The sequence below is a fragment of the Ictidomys tridecemlineatus genome, unplaced genomic scaffold (genome assembly GCF_052094955.1).
Source record: "Ictidomys tridecemlineatus isolate mIctTri1 unplaced genomic scaffold, mIctTri1.hap1 Scaffold_1304, whole genome shotgun sequence".
Taxonomy (NCBI): Eukaryota; Metazoa; Chordata; class Mammalia; order Rodentia; family Sciuridae; genus Ictidomys; species Ictidomys tridecemlineatus.
This window is the reverse complement of record NW_027521174.1, coordinates 97,870-115,720: the sequence shown is the minus strand read 5'-3', so window position 1 is coordinate 115,720 and position 17,851 is coordinate 97,870. Positions and strand designations below refer to the sequence as shown.

At 46.5% G+C, this 17,851-nt stretch overlaps 1 pseudogene; it reads left to right on the top strand.

Moving 5' to 3' along the window:
* Window positions 1-4,466: 4,466 nt before the first annotated feature.
* Window positions 4,467-14,612, top strand: LOC144372563 (potassium voltage-gated channel subfamily A member 6-like; annotated as a pseudogene).
* Window positions 14,613-17,851: the final 3,239 nt, after the last annotated feature.

Genomic DNA, 17,851 nt, shown 5'->3' with positions numbered 1-17,851 from the left:
AAAATTTGGGACAGTGTGTGTGTGTGTGTGTGTGTGTGTGTGTGTGTGTGTGTGTGTAGGGAGGAAAACAAAAGGCAAATAGCAAAAGTTGTCTGCAAAGTATAAAACCATCCAATCACCAGGTATTGTTCCCCAGGATTCCTAGGGTTCAAAACTTTCTTCCCTCATTGCCCCAGTTGAGAAAGTAGGAGAAGATTAGGAGAAGGAGTGAAAATGGCCTAGTTCCCCTTGGGTAAAGGGGTAAATGAGGTACAAGAAAGAGAGGCTGGGTCTTGTGGATCATGATTGTCTTCTGTCAGAGGAACTTCCACATAGTACATCCTGAGGAACTGAAGCATAGGACAAGAGCCTTACCCAGAGATGAGACAGTGAGATGAGGGACACATGTCTGCATCCAATTGGCTTTGAATGGTTTGCATTCCATAGTGAAATGCTTAGGACCGGGTGATTTCTTAGGGAGCGTGTCCTCATGCACAGGTGATCACTCAGCAAGTGGCCAGGGATCTGACCATGTGCTACCCATTCTTACTGCAGGGGCCTGTGGGTAGGAGGCAGAGAGAAAAAACATTCCCACAGAGCCCTTGAAATAATGAAGCTGAGACTATAACCACTGTCTTCCTCTCCCAGAACACAACTTTAGGGGTTTGACAGCCAGGATAATGACCAGTGCGTGTGCACATGCGCGTGCGGGCGTGCGCACACACACACCACACACACACACACGTGCACACAGAAAAGTACTAAAGGTAACAAAAAGAAGCCTGGAAAATAGGGTAGACTAGGGCTGGGGATGTGGCTCAAGCGGTAGCGCGCTTACCTGGCATGTGTGCGGCCCGGGTTCGAACTTTAGCACCACATACAAAGATGCTGTGTCCGCCAAAAACTGAAAAATAAATATTGAAATTCTCTCTCTCTCTCTTTAAAAAAAATAGGGTAGACTAATCATTTATATACCTGGGATAAGTACATTCTAGGGCCTGGGGCTGAGTTAAGAATATCAATGATCATCAAATTATGTACCACGCTGTGCACTTATCTCAATTGGTACATACATCCAGGTGTCTATATTATCTTTCTTGAAGGCTTTAGTGTAATGGATTTAAGTTTTTCTTGATTTTTAAATTAATTCATAATTATAGATTTCTTGTCCCCATTCCAGGCTTGAATAAACAATTGCCTCATTGATGTCTTCATTTGCACGTCTAGTTCTTCTCTCCAGTTTAACATGTAAAAATGAGGTCTTGATATATCCCATTGTTTAACCCTTCATGTTACCTTTCTCAATCAATAGCACCACTAGTTGCTCCAACTCCAAACCTGGTATTGCTTATGGATTATCAATTCCTGCTGCTTATATCTCCTAAAATCACCACCCTGATGCTCCCTGAACTCCCCACTCTGTCTTTAATCTCTTTTCATTACCCTAATCCAACTCACCACCACCCCTTCCCCAGACAACTGCGATTTCCTGGTCTTTGCCCTCATCTCTCTCCTCTATTTATGAACTGTCACTGACTTCACATGACCCTTAAGACAAAATCTAAACAGCTCACCCCCTAAGACCTTATCTCTTGCTTCTTCTCCAACATCACCTTGTACTTTTCTTATATGTGGTCTTATTTATGATCCTTCGACATCCATGACCAGTATAGCTCAGGGCTTTGATACTTACCTGCTCAGAATGCTCTCCCCTTGCTTGTTAGCATGGCTGCTGCATTCCCATCTTTGAAATATCCATTGAAATACTACTTCTTCCGAGGGAACTTCCCTCACCAACCTGCCCTCTTCAAAACTAAATCCCAGGTTCATTTCTGACATAGCCTCCCTTTCTCTAAAACATTTATAAAATATGTAAATATCTTCTTTATTGTTTATCATGAAAATGTAATGTAATTGTTTATCATGAAAATGTAATGTAGTTGCTCCAATACAAGTTAAGTAAATGAACAGCCCCATATGAACATTGCAGACATCTGAATCTAGATACAACAACACAAGAAAACAATCTGTGCCGGTATGAAATTGTGCTGGGTGTGTGTTGGGAAATGATCACCTGTCACTAGAAGCAGCATTGCAGTGTCTATGGAAGGAGCTGAGCCTCCTGTCTTCCTTCACCTGGGAACTGGCACTTCTGAAGGTGTGATTTGATTCATCCTTAATACATACTTAGGAAGAATGATCTAGGCATAGGGATTTTCTTGAGCTAAGAAATGAGTCTATTTCACAAAAGAACTAAAAACAGAACTCTGATTCATGAACTTGCTAATGGCTTTTCCCTCTCAGGGGATCCTCCCCGTGCACAATGAAACCTTTCTTGGGGCTCAGCCTTATGCCTGATGTGAAGGTTGACCACAGAACATCAGTTTTGCCTGTAGGGTGGCAGGCAGCACTCGTCAGGCTTAACTGGCTGTGTACCCTTCTGGCAGAATTCAAGGTTCTTCCCATTCTTCTTTGTTTCGAAGTTACTGACCTAGTTGACAATCTCCTGAATAAAAGCGGCAATGATTTAAATGAATATGCCAGTGAATAATTGATTATAAAATTTGAAAACAAAACCAAAAAGAATCAAGGGCCAGCCAGTTTATAAACCAGAGAATATTATAGAAAATCGGACAGAGATAAAAAAGTATCTCCTATGTTGTGTTTATTGCTGTTTCCCTTTATTTTTTATTTTTTTGAATGGAACAATTTTTGCATGAAGACCAAATTGCTTAATTACAAAGGCTGTAAATGGGAAAACTGGGTAAACCAGTATACTAGCTTTCTCACCTTTCAGTGAAACATGCAAGGGAGAGGAGGGGGGAACAGATACTAACAGTGTAGAAAAGAAGCAGAAGCTGTAGCATGGAAGACCTGGTGAGGAACAAAGCAGAGAATACAGTGAGTTCTAAAGCTAGCATCTCCCTTACCCGCTCACCTGACCTCTTCCCTAGAGGTCCAGAAACCTTAGTTCCCTCCTCCCCTTCACCCGCTCTGGGAGCAAATGCTGCTGAGAACAACTGCAGTTTTAAAACACTTTGTGCAATACAAAGAACTCTTCCATGCATCTTGTGGTTTGAGAGTACATTTATGTATCGTTCTCATTGCTATCTTCAATGAACTCTTACTAATATAGAAGCAACCACACAAAGACACCTTGTAGTTGTTAGCTAATTTTGGCCACAGCCAGGCAAAAAGGAGAAAACTGAGGCATAGAAAAGCAAATGTCAATCTACCTGGAAGTAGCAGTTTGAAAAGATGAGCCCTCCCCCTATAGACCCCCAATCAGCTGGTGTAGTAAAGAAAGACTATTTGGTGAAAGGCAGAAATGGATAGAAAGCCACTCTTGTATGCTATTAGAGAGTCAGGGAAAGAGTTAAGTGGTCCCTAATAACAAACTTTGTCCTATCCAAATATTGGTGAATGGGTCTTCATTGTAGCCTGGTCTAGGAGCAGAGGCCATCTTTCTGGTAAAGCACTTAGAATGTGGCTGGTACACATTAGATGCTTAATAAATGTAGATTTTTTAAAAAAAATTAAGCCTCCGACATACCTTTTCTTCCACCTTTTCCTCCCTTTTCTTGGATATGCAATAAGCAGAAATTCCAGATGCATTCCAGGGAGGCTGGAAGCAAAGGCTTCCCCCAGGTGTATTTTCCTGGCTGTGATGTCTTTGATGCCACCATCTTCTGGTTCTTCCTTCACTGGGGCTGCTACCTAACCCAGGACTCCCTGGGAGAAGGAAGACTTGTGATGAGAAAGGCATTGGCAGGCTTCCCAACCCTTTCCTACTATCACTTTGCCATCCTGGGAGAGTTGCAGCCTCGCCTTCCCAGGTTTTCAAAGAGATATTCCCTGGGGGAATTGCATTGGAATATAATCTAATTTGGAAGCTTTCAAGACATTTAAAAAATACTTCCTTTTTCTTTTTCTTCCCCCCCACCCCCGTCTTTCTTTTTTCTTCTTCTTCTTCTTTACAGTAGGATATTGGAGAAACCAGCATATGGGTCTTTGTAAATACAGAGAGACAACAGAGGATTTAATTTTTTAAATTAGATGTCTGGATGACTGGAGGCACACTGCTCTGTATCAAGAAGTGGGAGGGGTGTGTTGAGGTGGGGGTGAGGTGTGATTTCTTATTGATCGAACACTGCGCAGGTCAACTCGGTAAACCCATATGAGAAAAGCTGATTGGGGCAATTGAGGGGGTGTGGTACTAGGGTACTGGCTCCCGTTTAGGGGGACCATGAATGGTGATTGTGTGAAAGCGAGAGGCGTGCCAAGAGAGCATGGGGAAGATTACTGGGGAGGCAAGTGTGTGTCTATTTCCACAGCGCCCGGGCTCCCTGCAGCCCCTGGCTGGGTGAGGGGTGTGATGTGGGAGTGGGGTGGGAGGGGCAGCAGGGGGGGCCTGCCACGTCACTTGGAGAGTGTGTTGGGAAGGAAGGGCAGAGCGGGGAGCCGAGCCGAGCCGCTGCTGCTGCGGCGGCGGCAGCGAAGGCTAGAGTCGTGGGGAGGTGGGTCCCTGCGCTCTGGCGCCGGGGCAGCCTCAGGGCTCTCTCCGAAGCTTGCGGAGCAGCTCCTGGGGAGGAGGTGGTGTCTGTGGCGGCTTTAACCACGACCTTGGCCAAACCAAACCCCGCGGTGTACCTAGGGCGGAGGCCGAGTCTGGGCAGGAGTCTGCCGAGCTGGAGGGAGGCGCATCTGGTGCTTCGGTACCAGCGGCGGCCAGGTGCTTGAGCTGCTGGAGAAGCGCAGTGGGAGCTGGGAAGAGCCAGCTCATCTGGAGGGCGAACCCCAGCGTCCAGGAGCCCAGCCTCAGGCACAGCAAGGGGCGAAGCCAGCGTCTTTTCAGACTGCCAATTTCACGCGCCAGTTTGAGATTCCAGGCATCCCAGTAAGCACCAGCACTGAGGCGCGGGTATCAGAAGCGCGGAGCCAAATCCTCTGCGCCCAGGTCAACTCCCAGACCTATCCTTGCAGAGATCAGGGCTTCAGGGCTCACCAACCCAAACGCCAGGTCAGACCACTAGCCTGCAGGAGCGCGAGTCCCACCCTAAGGAGGGAGCGCCACCGGGAACTGGGAAGCCGGTGCAGCGCTCGCAAGGTTGGGTCGTGGGCGCCATCCTAGTGGCGGCAGCGCACAGCCAAGAGGACATGATATCGGAGAAATCCCTTATGCTGGCGGCGCAGGGGAAGGTCCGGAGCAACAGGATAGGGGGAGGGGGAGCAACAGGATGCTGGAGACTTCCCGGAGGCCGCTGGCGGTGGGGGCTGTTGTAGTAGCGAGCAGCTGGTGATCAATATCTCTGGGCTGAGCTTTGAGACACAGCTACGTACCCTGTCGCTGTTTCCTGACACACTGCTTGGGGACCCTGGCCGCCGAGTCCGCTTCTTTGACCCACTGAGGAATGAATACTTCTTCGACTGCAACCGGCACAGCTTCGATGCCATCCTGTACTACTATCAGTCGGGGGGCTGCCTGCAGAGGCCGGTCAACGTGCCCCTCGACATCTTCATGGAGGAGATTCACTTCTATCAACTGGAGGATGAAGCCTTGGCGGCCTTCCGGGAGGATGAGGGCTGTCTGCCCGAAGGTGGAGAGGACGAGAAGCCGCTACCCTCCCAACCCTTCCAGCGCCAGGTTTGGCTTCTTTTTGAGTATACTGAGAGCTCCGGGCCGCCAGGGGCATCGCTATTGACTCCGTGTTGGTCATTCTCATCTCCATCGTCATCTTTTGCCTGGAGACCTTGCCCCAGTTTCGTGCAGATGGTCGCAGTGGAAGCAATGATGGTGGTGTGAGCCGAATCTCCCCAGTTTCCAGGGGAAGTCAGGAGGAGGAGGAAGAGGAAGATGATTCCTATACATTTCACCCCGGCATCACCTCTGGGGGAATGGGGACAGGAGGTTCGTTCTCACTCAGTACTCTTGGGGGCTCCTTCTTCACAGATCCCTTCTTTCTGGTGGAGACTCTCTGCATTGTTTGGTTCACTTTTGAGCTCCTGGTGCGCTTTTCTGCCTGCCCCAGCAAGCCGTCCTTCTTCCGCAACATCATGAACATCATTGACTTGGTGGCCATCTTCCCCTACTTCATCACCCTGGGCACTGAATTAGTGCAGCAGCAGGAGCAGCAGCCAGCCAGTGGAGGGGGTGGCCAGAATGGGCAGCAGGCCATGTCCCTGGACATCCTCAGGGTGATTCGCTTGGTTCAGGTGTTCCGCATCTTCAAGCTCTCCCGCCATTCCAAAGGGCTGCAGATCCTGGGAAGACCTTGCAGGCCTCCATGAGGGAGCTGGGCCTGATCATCTTCTTCCTCTTCATTGGAGTCATCCTCTTTTCCAGTGCTGTCTACTTCGCAGAGGCTGATGATGATGATTCACTCTTCCCCAGCATCCCAGATGCCTTCTGGTGGGCAGTGGTTACAATGACCACAGTGGGTTATGGAGACATGTACCCCATGACTGTGGGGGGCAAGATCGTGGGCTCTCTGTGTGCCATTGCTGGGGTCCTCACCATTGCCCTGCCTGTGCCGGTCATCGTTTCCAACTTCAACTACTTCTACCACTGGGAGACAGAGCATGAGGAGCAAGGCCAGTATACCCATGTCACTTGTGGGCAGCCTACACCAGACCTGAAGGCAACTGACAATGGACTTGGCAAGCTGGACTTCTCTGAGGCCCCCCGGGAACGGAGGCCCAGCTACTTTCCCACTCCACATCGGGCATTTGCAGAGAAAAGGATGCTCACAGAAGTTTGACCCAGGCGGGCAGAGCCTGCATGAGAAGGGGTGTACTAAGTGAACTAACTATTAGGCTTCTTTCTCATCCTCACAACTCTCACCCTAGATCCAGCTGACCTCTTGACTCCCTCCCCCTACACCCAGCACATGGCAACCAGGACCAAATACCTGGACTGTCAACCTTGTTGCTTGACCTGTACAGCATTCAAGGTTTATCCATCTAAGTCACATTTTTGAAATTGCAACGGTGCCACCCAATTATGTCCATCTTCTGTCCCGTGGATGAGATATACTGTTCTGTCTGACCTTCCCTCAAGACTCTGATTTTTCCTGTCTGGAACTTGTCTTATCTTTAAGAGCAGAAATGTTAATAGGATGGAAATCAGACATACTTGGGTCCTATTACTCTCCTTATTGTTCTTTACTTTGGGGGGCCTGTACCTGTCTTAGCTTCTTGATAACTGGTGGAAGCTGGAAGATGGAAACAGTACTCAATGTGCTGTTTCATTCCATGAACTGTAACACCTGCTGGTCATCCTGCAGAGCACCCTCTATAGAGACTTAGTTGTACAGCCTCAAAATATGTTATCCATTTCTAATCTTGGATGGAATGAAAGAAAATGCAATTAAAGTGGATGATCTGGAGGACATGAGGGTCAGTCCTGGACCAAAGGGGCCAATGGATTCTCCCAGCTGTGATTTGGTATAGGAGACACTGGTCTTTGGTCTGCATTTAGTCCTCCCCACTCTTATCCCTGACTCTCTTGAGCTTCCAGGAAGGTTCCTTCTCAGAGCCAAATACTCTTTTTGAGCAAGTGCCTTCCTGTGCAGAGGAACTGGAAACAGGTCCTACAGAGCCAGGAGAAATGGCTGAATATAGTCAAGCAACTGGCTTTATCACAAACCAGAAGCAAGGAACCACTAAGCAGAGATTGCCATCTTGGAGGGGCAGAGGAATCTTGTTGCAGATGTCAGTTTTTTTCTCCCTTATTTCACCAGAACTCTCTCTGGCTTTCCACTCTTCTTCCTGGGAATTTGACTTAGGATTGCAGGTGAAGGCTTTCTAAAGCAACCCCAGCTCAAATCTGTAGACAGGTGAAAGCACATATTGATTGCCAGTTTCTTCTCATTTTATGGGTAATGACATATGTGGCTTAGGTTAAGGAACAAGCATTATTCCTTTGCTGACACTGGTAGAGGTTTTTGCTGAGTCAAGCAAACATTCACCTGCTCTGCCCCCTGGAACTGCATCTGGCCTGCTCTAACTGGTAAGGTAATCTGGCTGTTTCCCAACTGGACTCAGCCATCCTCTTCCATTGTGAAACTACTGCCATCCATCCCATCTGCCCACTTCCCTCTTTTCTCCCCAGTCACATTACCATTTGTTTCTTGCCTTTGATAAACTGTGATGTACTGTTTAAATCTCTTCTGAATGCAGTTCTGAAACTGAAAGGACTGTTACAATGCTTTTAATTTTATAACTATGCTTTAAGACTCTTAGATGAAAATTTTAAAAAAATAAAACTTCCCGAAGAGCAACTTCTGAGGGATAGCCTTTGAGGGTTTGCTTGAGAGGCAGTGTAGCTTCTGTGAGTGCCAGACTGAAATCTGGATTCTGCCACAGCTTTATAGGGTAGCTCTGGCTCCACAGTCCCTCTTTGTGCCTCAGTTTCTCCCCATTAAATGGGAACATTAATGTCTTCCCCTCCCTACTCATGGTGATTGTCAATGAGCTCATCTGGGAAGCTGGGGAAGACACTATGCACATGTGTGAATTATAGTCATTGATTTGGTTTTTAGTTCATTATCCTGTCTCCCCCCCTCCCAGAAATAAGACCCCCCAGATTTTCTGCCTCGGAACCAAAACCCAAGAATAGCCATTCATTATGAGCTCTTCACTTCCTAAATCCCTCCCTGAGCTCTTGGGCTGGGCCTCAGTCTTTTTTCGTACCCTTTGGAATGGAGAATCTTCTTTAGACAGGCTGGGTAGATCATTTTTAGGGCTGGAGGTCACCTTTCCTAGGAGATTGGCTTCCTTAAACCTGAAATCCAGTAGGAAACAAAGATATTTATGATTCAGAAACCTGTTCCAAGATCAGGAAGTGCTATTTTTTCCAAATCTCTTCTGTTACTCCTGGCTATTTGGGAAAAGAAGGGCCCATGTCAGTGGCTAAAGGGATGCCCCATGTTGGGCCATGTGTGCATGTATCTGTAGATATGTGTATGTGATCATGCTCATCATCATCCCTGAGCACACATTGCCTTTTCAAATCAGAGCATGCCTGAAAGTAAAAGGTTTGTGGAGAGCTGGGATCTCTAGGGACTCTGGTTGCCATAGCAACCTTCCAGACTGTTCTCTCAGTCTTCTGATTCGGGCATCAAGGGAGAACAGACTACATATCCCCAGCTTCTCAAATGGGAGCACCTTCTACTATTGGTTTAGGGGTAGGTAGAGCCAGGACAGGGACACAGGACCTTGGAAAATGTGGAGGAAACTAAACTTCTTGAACTTCCTCCTTGGATTCTTCCTGGTTTCCCCTACCCAGTCCTTGAAGCTGCCTAATCTTACCCCTAAGTCTTCAGAAACTTGAATGCTTAGTAGCTGCCCAGTTAAACCAACATCAATGTTATGCTTTTAAAAATGACCAGGGGAGCCCTCAGAAAGGACAATGTGTTCCTCCAGAAGCAGCCAGGCTGGGCTTTGCTGAGAACAGTCCTAGCCTTAGGTGTCATGGAGTTCTCATCTCCTGAGACAGAGGATCTTCTCAGCTCTAAGAGAGACTGAGGGAAATGAAGCCCCTTCTTCTTGGGGAGCAGTCGAGCTCCTGGGAGGGATCTCACAGTTCTTCTTGAGACATGGAAGAAAAACCAAAAGACTGTGGCCCCACCTAGTTTCTGTGAAGGATTTTGTCCAATGGCCCCCTCTCTGACTCTGAGCCTCTTTATGTGGATGTCGTGACCTGATCATCAGGAGAGTACGCACTGTGTGTGGCTGGCCCAGCTGGGATGGGGACTTCCAGCTGCCAGGAAAGGTGGACTCTTTATACCAAGCCATCTTTATACCTGATTGGAGCTGGCAGGGGCTCCCAGAGGATTTCCTGGGACTGTCAGCCTCAGCCTGGACTGAGGGATGCTCCTTCTGCCCGAGAGTGTCCCTGAGGAGTGAGGACGGACAGCTGGCTGTCTTTGTACCTGAGGTAGGTCCTACTGTGGGGGAATTTTGCTCCTGGATCAGCCTCCATGCCAAATTAGAAATCTGGACGGCAGGGAGAGAAAGTAGGAGAAGATTCAGTTGGGTGGGGGAGCAGGGTTTCATTTGCCTTTTCTCTGTGACAACCTTGCTCCATCTCGGTGTATTTTCTGTGCCTCCATTCATTTCCTTTTTTTCTGTCTCTGTCCTCTCAGTGCCGCTTCTCCCACACCTTTCTTACCATCTCTTTCCCTCCTCTCCTTCCTCTCCCTTTTCTCCTTTTTTTAAATTCACTTTCTGTGCCTTTTTTTCCTTCCTTCTCTGTTTCATTTCTCCTGCCCCCACCCCATTGTTTTCAACCTCGTCTTCTTTCTCTGTGTATTTTTCTTCCTCTTTCTCCCTCTCTGTACCTTTTGGGTGGCTGGTAGCACCTATGATGTTTCTGTTGAATTCTAGGACAGCTGTGATCCTGGGTGTTTTTGAAAAGGTCGGCCTCCAGCCAGAGGATTCCCTGTTTCCTGACATCTCAGTTCCCCATCCTTTCTTGCCACACTCCCCTATTGGGGGATGTCCTGCACTTACCAAGGAACTTGGGATGCTCTAGGTTTAGAAAAACATCCCCTAGTGATTTCCTGAACATATAAAGATGAAAGAGGGAGGGGGAGAGGGATGGGAGCAGGGGAGAGAGAATGAGCTTGATGCCTTATATTAACATTCTGCCATATAGTACTAGAGTATGTCATCTTAGGGTTCCTGAGCCTTAAGTGTCTTGCAGAGATGTTGAAGACAAAGGAACAGTAGGAGTAGTAAAATAAACAGAAAAAAAGAGGACTTGGGAGGAAGGTATATGATTGAAGTTAGAATGGAAAAGTCCTTCACTCGGGGTCGCCTGACTTGGAGGTTTGCTTAGCCTGTGGCTGGCTTCCTTGTGCACTAAGGGCAGAATGAGAAGGAGGGACACCATTCCCAGTGGTGTAAGGTGCAGGAGATGCTCCTTGGGGATGTAGGTTAAGATTCCCCACCAGTCCATAAGGAGACTGTGTGGTTGTCCTACTGGAGGCCGTGGCACATAGGGTTAAGTCCCATCTGCATCAGGACATCAGAACATTGGGACAACCCCCAGGCTCCTCAAGGGCCCAAGAGTGGGATGTTAGCTAGCACCAAAGTACTTTTGGGGGTGATGGAAATGTTCTGAAATAGGACTGTGGGGACAATCAATATTGTCATTATCAACTCCAAAAGTTAACAACAACAACAGAAAACATTGCAATTTTGGGGAAAAGGAGACACCAGTCTAATAACCTGGGAGTCTCCCACTGCAATGGGAGGAAGACTTAGTTTTATAAGTTAAGGTTAGCATCTTTAGTGATGGACCAGATTGAAGGTCTGTAATGGAATGACAGTTTTTTTCTTCTGCCACATGGGGACACTTCAGAGCTTTCATGCAGTTGCACCTTGCGATTTGTGTACAATACCAAGAACTGATAGTGTGTGTATTTATTTTGTCAATGAAGCTACTGTAGGATTTATATCCTTTTTCTTTCTCCAAAATTATGTCAAGCCATTCTTTTGGTAGGTGCAGAGTATGATTAGCACATTCTGAACTAATGATGAATGTGTTGGACATATTAATTATATAGGAGTAGGGAGGTGAGCTTGCTTAAAGAATGTGTTTTTTGGGGGCCACAAACAAACAAACAAATAAATAAATCCTCTGCAAACAAACCAAAAGCCCCACCTAATTCTTGGACCTGTAAACTCTGACTTCCTTAAGAAATTTCCTAGAAGCCAAGGTTTTATTTCTCCCAGCCTCCAACCCCAACTACCCACTAAAGTAGTCATTAACCCTTCTTTCTTTGCTCTAGAACGAGGACTAGCAGTCTCTAGTGCTTTGGATAAACCAAAGAAGTGGGAGATGACAACCTTCATTCATCTTACCTTTGCATTGTTATCTGTGAGCAAGTTCCTTCTCTTCTTCCTCTGGCCTGTTCCTCAGGATCTCTTCCTTCTCTCCCTTAGGGCTTTTTGTCAGATGACACTTTCTAGTCCTGCCAACTTATTATTCCTTCTCCCTACTGGTTGAGCTCTTGCTTCGGGCAGGATTTCTGTTGCCCTGCATCTCTACATAAATGCCAAGCTAGATTCCCAGAGAACATTGTCCTCCCAGGACAATGTGGCTGGACTTGCCATCCTGGCTCTGATTGGTTTTGACGGTGTGCTATTATCATGGGAAGGAAAGTGTGGTCTAATTCTAGTGTGTCATGATCACTTAGAGGAGGGAAAGAAATCCATTTATTCAACAGTAGGGTTCCTTTCTGTGTTCCTCTTTATACCAGGCTGCACAGATATCTCGTGGCAGAATAAGGTCTGGCGCTTGGGGGTTTGGAGGGAGAGAACGTATCTTCCCACTCACGGGCCACTGGGAATAAGGACAGATGGGCTCTTAGTTGTCATGTTGCTGGGTTTCCCAATGCACCACTTTCCCCTTCTGGGCTTGCAGATTGTCCTGTTTTCATGTCCCTTTGTTCTGAACTTGAGGAAGTAGTTTAGCCTGCTTCTTTGTTCCTTCTTGGTCCTCATCCCCTTGCTTCACATGTGACCCTAAAGGAGGAGTGGAAACCTATCAGTGACACTTAGGAAGTGTTATCCCAACAGGAAACACTGGTCTAGCCTCTGCTATCACTTGACCTATTTGGGGCCAACCCTGCTGCGGATTATGGCAAATTTTTTCTTCTTCTTCATTTTACCCAACTCCAACCATATCATTGTTACTATATGGAGAATTTTCTCTCAGTTGCTCCTGTGCCCTGGATGATACACTTTGCCTGCCCCTGGGAAACATTTTGGGCCCTTAAGTTGCCTCTGCTGCAGTTTGCAAGGAAGGTAGACAGACCTTGGCTCTTTGGCGAGAGCAAAGCCGACATTTCAAAAGGAAATTGCAGCCCCACAGTCTGCTGGTGCTGGTATTTTTGACATGCTTGCAGTTCTCTCAGGGCTTGACAACCGCTGTCTCCAGGAGACAGACAAACCCGGTCTTGGCAGCAAAGACACCACTTTGAAAAAGAACATAGCAAGACAGTCCCTTGGCTGGGAGGGGCGGGAGAATGCCCATTCCTTCCCTCACCTCCAGGAAGCCTGCCAGGCACCTGGCTAGCATCTGCCACCCTCGACGGCAGCTTCACCCTCCCCTGTGAACTGGACCCTGCTGTGCAGCCTCCCCTCTGAGGGGGGTTCTCATAGAAACAAGAACGAGGCTCTCCTCTGAGAAAGACCCACCCAGCGCTCTCCTCGGGCAGTAGGCTCTAGAATAAAATGGTAAGGGCCATGAACGCCGGAGCCAGGTGGTTAGGTCCAAGTCCCTCCTCTGCTGGGTGACACTGGGGCAAGTTATGAAATTACTCTGAGCCTCAGTTGCCCTCTTGGTCAACTGGGGGGGGTAAAAATAGCTCTGATAACATAGGGCTGTTTTGATGATTAAATAGATTTTTTTAAAATATTTATTTCTTAAGTGTAGATGGGGGACTCTACACAATGCCCTTATTTTTATGTGGTGCTGAGGATCGAACCTGGTTCCTGCTGGTTCTAGGCAAGCACTCTACCGCTGAGCCACAATCCCAGCCCCGATTAAATAGATTAATACACGTACAATGTTTAAACTCACAAGCACTATATAAAATCGACTATGATGATCATGTGCCTACTACCACAAAACAAGGCAGGTAGGCGGGTTGTTTTCCTCTTTGGTGGAGAAGAGAAATTGAGGCTCAGAGGGGTGGTGACATGTTCAAGGGCACATGGCCATATGTGGTCTGTCACAGATGATGTGTGGAATGGAGTGCAGTGAGCGTCTGACCCATACTGAGAAGAAGAAAGAGCGAAGCTGTGGCTCCTAATTGCATAGATAGATTTTTGTTTACGTGCCAATTTGTCTGTAATGGAGAAGCTACAGGTGTGCTAAGCCCCTCCCCCATGGGGCTCTGAAAGCACCTGGAGATCTCTCCTGTGTCTGTGTGGACGTCTCAGATAAATAGAACGTTGTTCTACAGAGCCCTTTGTTACTCTGTTCCAGTCTTCTCCCTCTGGTCATCATCCTCACTCCCCATTTGGTTCCCGACCACTTTCATGTCCTCTCCACTTTGCAGGCTGTTTCAGCTTCCCTGTCCTTCTCAAAGGTGGAGGGAGAGGAGACCCTGAAGTTGGAAGAAGCCAGCTTCTTCTACAAATGAGTCTCATTTGCCTCCTCCTGGCTGGAGAGCAACTCCTGCAGCTTTCCTTGGGGGTCTCAGTGCAGCCCAGAATGCTCTGCATGCCCTCAGTGCACTGCTGTGACCCCTTCAGCTTCTCTTGAAGGACCCAGACCAGGGCAGGAAAGCATGGCTGCCCTCCTGTTTCTGGATTCAGAGCTTGCCTGCCTTTGGAGTTGAACTTGGGCCTACACCTAATTTGACCTTGCTAAGCTTTAGTTTTGTCATCTGCAAAACAAGGAAGCTGATATCACTTGCCTCTTAGGATTGTGGTGAGGGTTACACGAGGCTGCCAGTTAAAGGGCTTAGCAGGAAATGAACTCTCAGCAAAGCACAGTTCTGATGAGTGACACTGAATGTCCACCTGAGAGCAGGCCCAGGCCTACCTGCTCTCTCAAAAGAAAGGCAGGGTCCTCACCTTTCTGTTTTGTTCTTTGACACAAACATTCAAATGAAAAATGATATAAAAAATAGACTTTGGTTAGCTCTCTGCTTTACCAGAAGGCTCTTTGCCTAGAAGAATCACAGCAGAATTTCTTTAAATAATTGCACTTAAGATATGAATGAATGTATAGAAATGTCATATATATATTACCAGTATATCCATCCTATTCCTCCGATAATCATTTGGATGACATTTCTATACATTCTCATATATGTATGTATATATATATATATATATATATATATATATATATATATATATATATATCCAACAAGGTTCATTTCCAACCAAAATAAAAAGGAGAAATTTTACTTAAACCTTTCTCTGAGCACCAGAGCATTGCCAAGGGCAGTACTGAAGGTCACAGACAGATGGGATGTGAGAGCTGGAAGGGGCAGTAAATGCCTCTTTTCATGAAGGAGGAAACTGAGGCAGAGAAGTGAACTGATTAACTCAAGACCCCACAGGTATGTGGGCAGAGCTGAGTCAGGAACACTGATTTACTGACTCTGATCCCAGCATCCTTTTTTCCCAGAAGATGGAAATCTAAGGATTACTTGAATATTTTCTTTTTAATGAATGACTTTATTTCCTATCCAACCAAACTCCTTAGCAGAACTTCCCATAGGAAATGGAATTAAATTGTTTGCAATTTTATCTTTCCCTCCCCAGACTTTCCAGGTTACTGAAGCATCAGGCTTAGCTAGAGAAACCCCTGTCAGAAAACCAGGGGGTCACTTGAGGCTTCTGTTTTGGATTCAGGAAGGAAGAAGGAATGCAAAAGTTTAGCATCTTACCCAAGAGTGCTGACTTCAGATGCTCTGGGAATTAGAAACTAGCTTCTCCACTCTTCCCTGCACTTGCTTGCCCTGGTAGAGAAGGAAAAGTTGCTGCTGGGTTATAGATGTCTTTTATAAATCACAGGACTAGGGCAAGAATGAACACAGATTCCAGAAGCCATGGTAGTCGAGCCATAAATCAGACAAGCACTCCCCAGCTGCCTTAAGGCAATTTGGCATTGCTGGAAAGAGAAGAAAGGTCTGGAATGATGGGGAAAATAGCTTGTGTTCCCTGCAGTAACTGCTTTCTGTGCTTCACAGCAGGGACCATATTCACCCAGGAGAGCACACACATTTGCACCTGTAGGAGACCAACACACGCACCTGGAAGTGTGTGTGTGTGTGTGTGTGTGTGTGTGTGTGTTGTTATTTATTTATTCATTTATTTTCTGCATATGGAACCTTCTTGTACATGACTTTAATGACTATAGAAGGAGCACAAGCAGAGTGCCTACCCTAAAACTGTAGGTTACTCCTTTCAATAGGTCCTAAGTCGTCAATTGGGTGTGACAATAATGATGTGATATTAGGAAGTATTGGGAGATTTCACTCACAGTTCTGTATTTTTTGTATTGAAAAACAAAAGGTCTGGGCCTGATCTGCTTTCCAACAATCATCAGCAGGAGCTGGGTTATAGTTGTTCCCTTCAGAGTGAGTCTCTTTTTGTTTCCAATAATCCTCATTCCTGATTTCCAATCCATGACGATTTCCTTTACCAAGTCAGTAAATTTAACAGAAAAAGCAAGTCTCTGAAAGGTAAAAGGACCCTTAATCCATGAGACCAGAAGCCTGGGGTCCTGCTGCCAAGGCCAGAGGCTGTCCGTGAGCCTTCTGAATGCGGAGACTGGGGCTGTTGGTCAGCTTTCATTATGCCCATGGCCTTATTTTCCTCATGGGTGGAAAACATTTCTCTATATGTCCATTTCTGCCAAAGGTTATGAAGCGAAAGAGCAAAGGGTGCCATGTTTAGGGAAACTATACTGACCTCTGTCATCTTGTGACCCTGTAGACTTTGGTGACTGTGGCCTCTCTGCAGAGCTTTCCTCTGTGATCTGACTTAACTGTGTCTCTGGTTCAGAGGTAGCAGGTTAGATGAGGTGGGAGTGCATGTGGCTGATAGAAAAGACAATGAGCATGGAAGTGGAAGCTTGTATCTGGGAGAAGATGATCCCTGTGACCTAGGAGAGACAGGATCATGAGGCTGAATGAAGACAGTACCACACAGTAACAAGAATGTGCTGTGTCCTCTGTCCAGTTAAGCAGGCAGAGAAATATGTGATGCAATTAAGTATTTCCAACTAAAGTGATTAACATGGCTTGTCAGGCCATGTTAGTCAGTTTTCCATTACTATAACAAATACCCCAGATAAATAAGCTTATAAAGACAAAAAGGTTATTTTGAGTAACAGTTTTGGAAGTTCCAGTCCATGACTGGACAGACACATTACTTTTAGGCTTCTAGTGGAAGAATAGCAAGCACATCATGGTAGGGGCTGGGATATGGAAGAGAGAGAGACAGAGGAAGAAGAAGGGACCAGGGTTCTACTATCCCCTCTAAAGTCATATCCCCTGATGACTGAACGCCTTCCCTCTAGGCTCCACCTCTTAAAGTTTTCACCATCTCCCAATAGCACCAAGCTGAAGATTCAAACTACACGGCAGGGCAAAATTCAGTATTTGGATATTTTTGATTTGAGAACTGCCTCCTATTTCCAGGGTATCAGATAATGAGACATCACTCTATTCCTTCTCGCCAGCACCAAGAGGGCGTGAGACAGGGACTCGTCACTTTCCTGGATAATGACTGGCTGTTAGCTCAGGTTCTGCACTTGTCCTGTTGGGGGAATGACGTCATCATGCTTCCCACATCCTTTGTGTTCCCAGATCCTGGGTGGTTCTCAGTATTTTGGCTTTGAGGTGGACTCTCCTGCATTGGAAGTTTATTGGTCGCAGATTAAATGGTCATAGATCTGAACCAACTGCTGTTGGAAGGAGATCAGAAAGACCTTTCTCAGCTTCTAGTTTTACCTGTAATTTCATTAAAATATTTCAGGGCCAGAATTCCAGAGGTCAGTTGCCAAAGCAATTAGAACTAGAGTTAGCTCCAAATCCTTGGGATTCCAAGAGATCAGTGACTTCATGTGGGTCTTCTCTCCTTGGGGATATCTTTTATATCTGAAAACCAGAATTTAAAAGGATCCTGCTGGATGCCCACCTGTAATCCCAGGGGCTCAAGAGGTTGAGGCAGGAGGATGGTGAGTTCAAAGCCATTTTCAGCAATTTAGTGAGGCCTTAAGCAAGTCAGTGTGATCCTGTTACTAAATAAGATATAAAAATGGCTGGGAATGTGGCTTGGTGGTTAAGTGTCCCTGGGTTCAATCCTCAGTATATAACAAATTAAAAAAAAGGAAAAG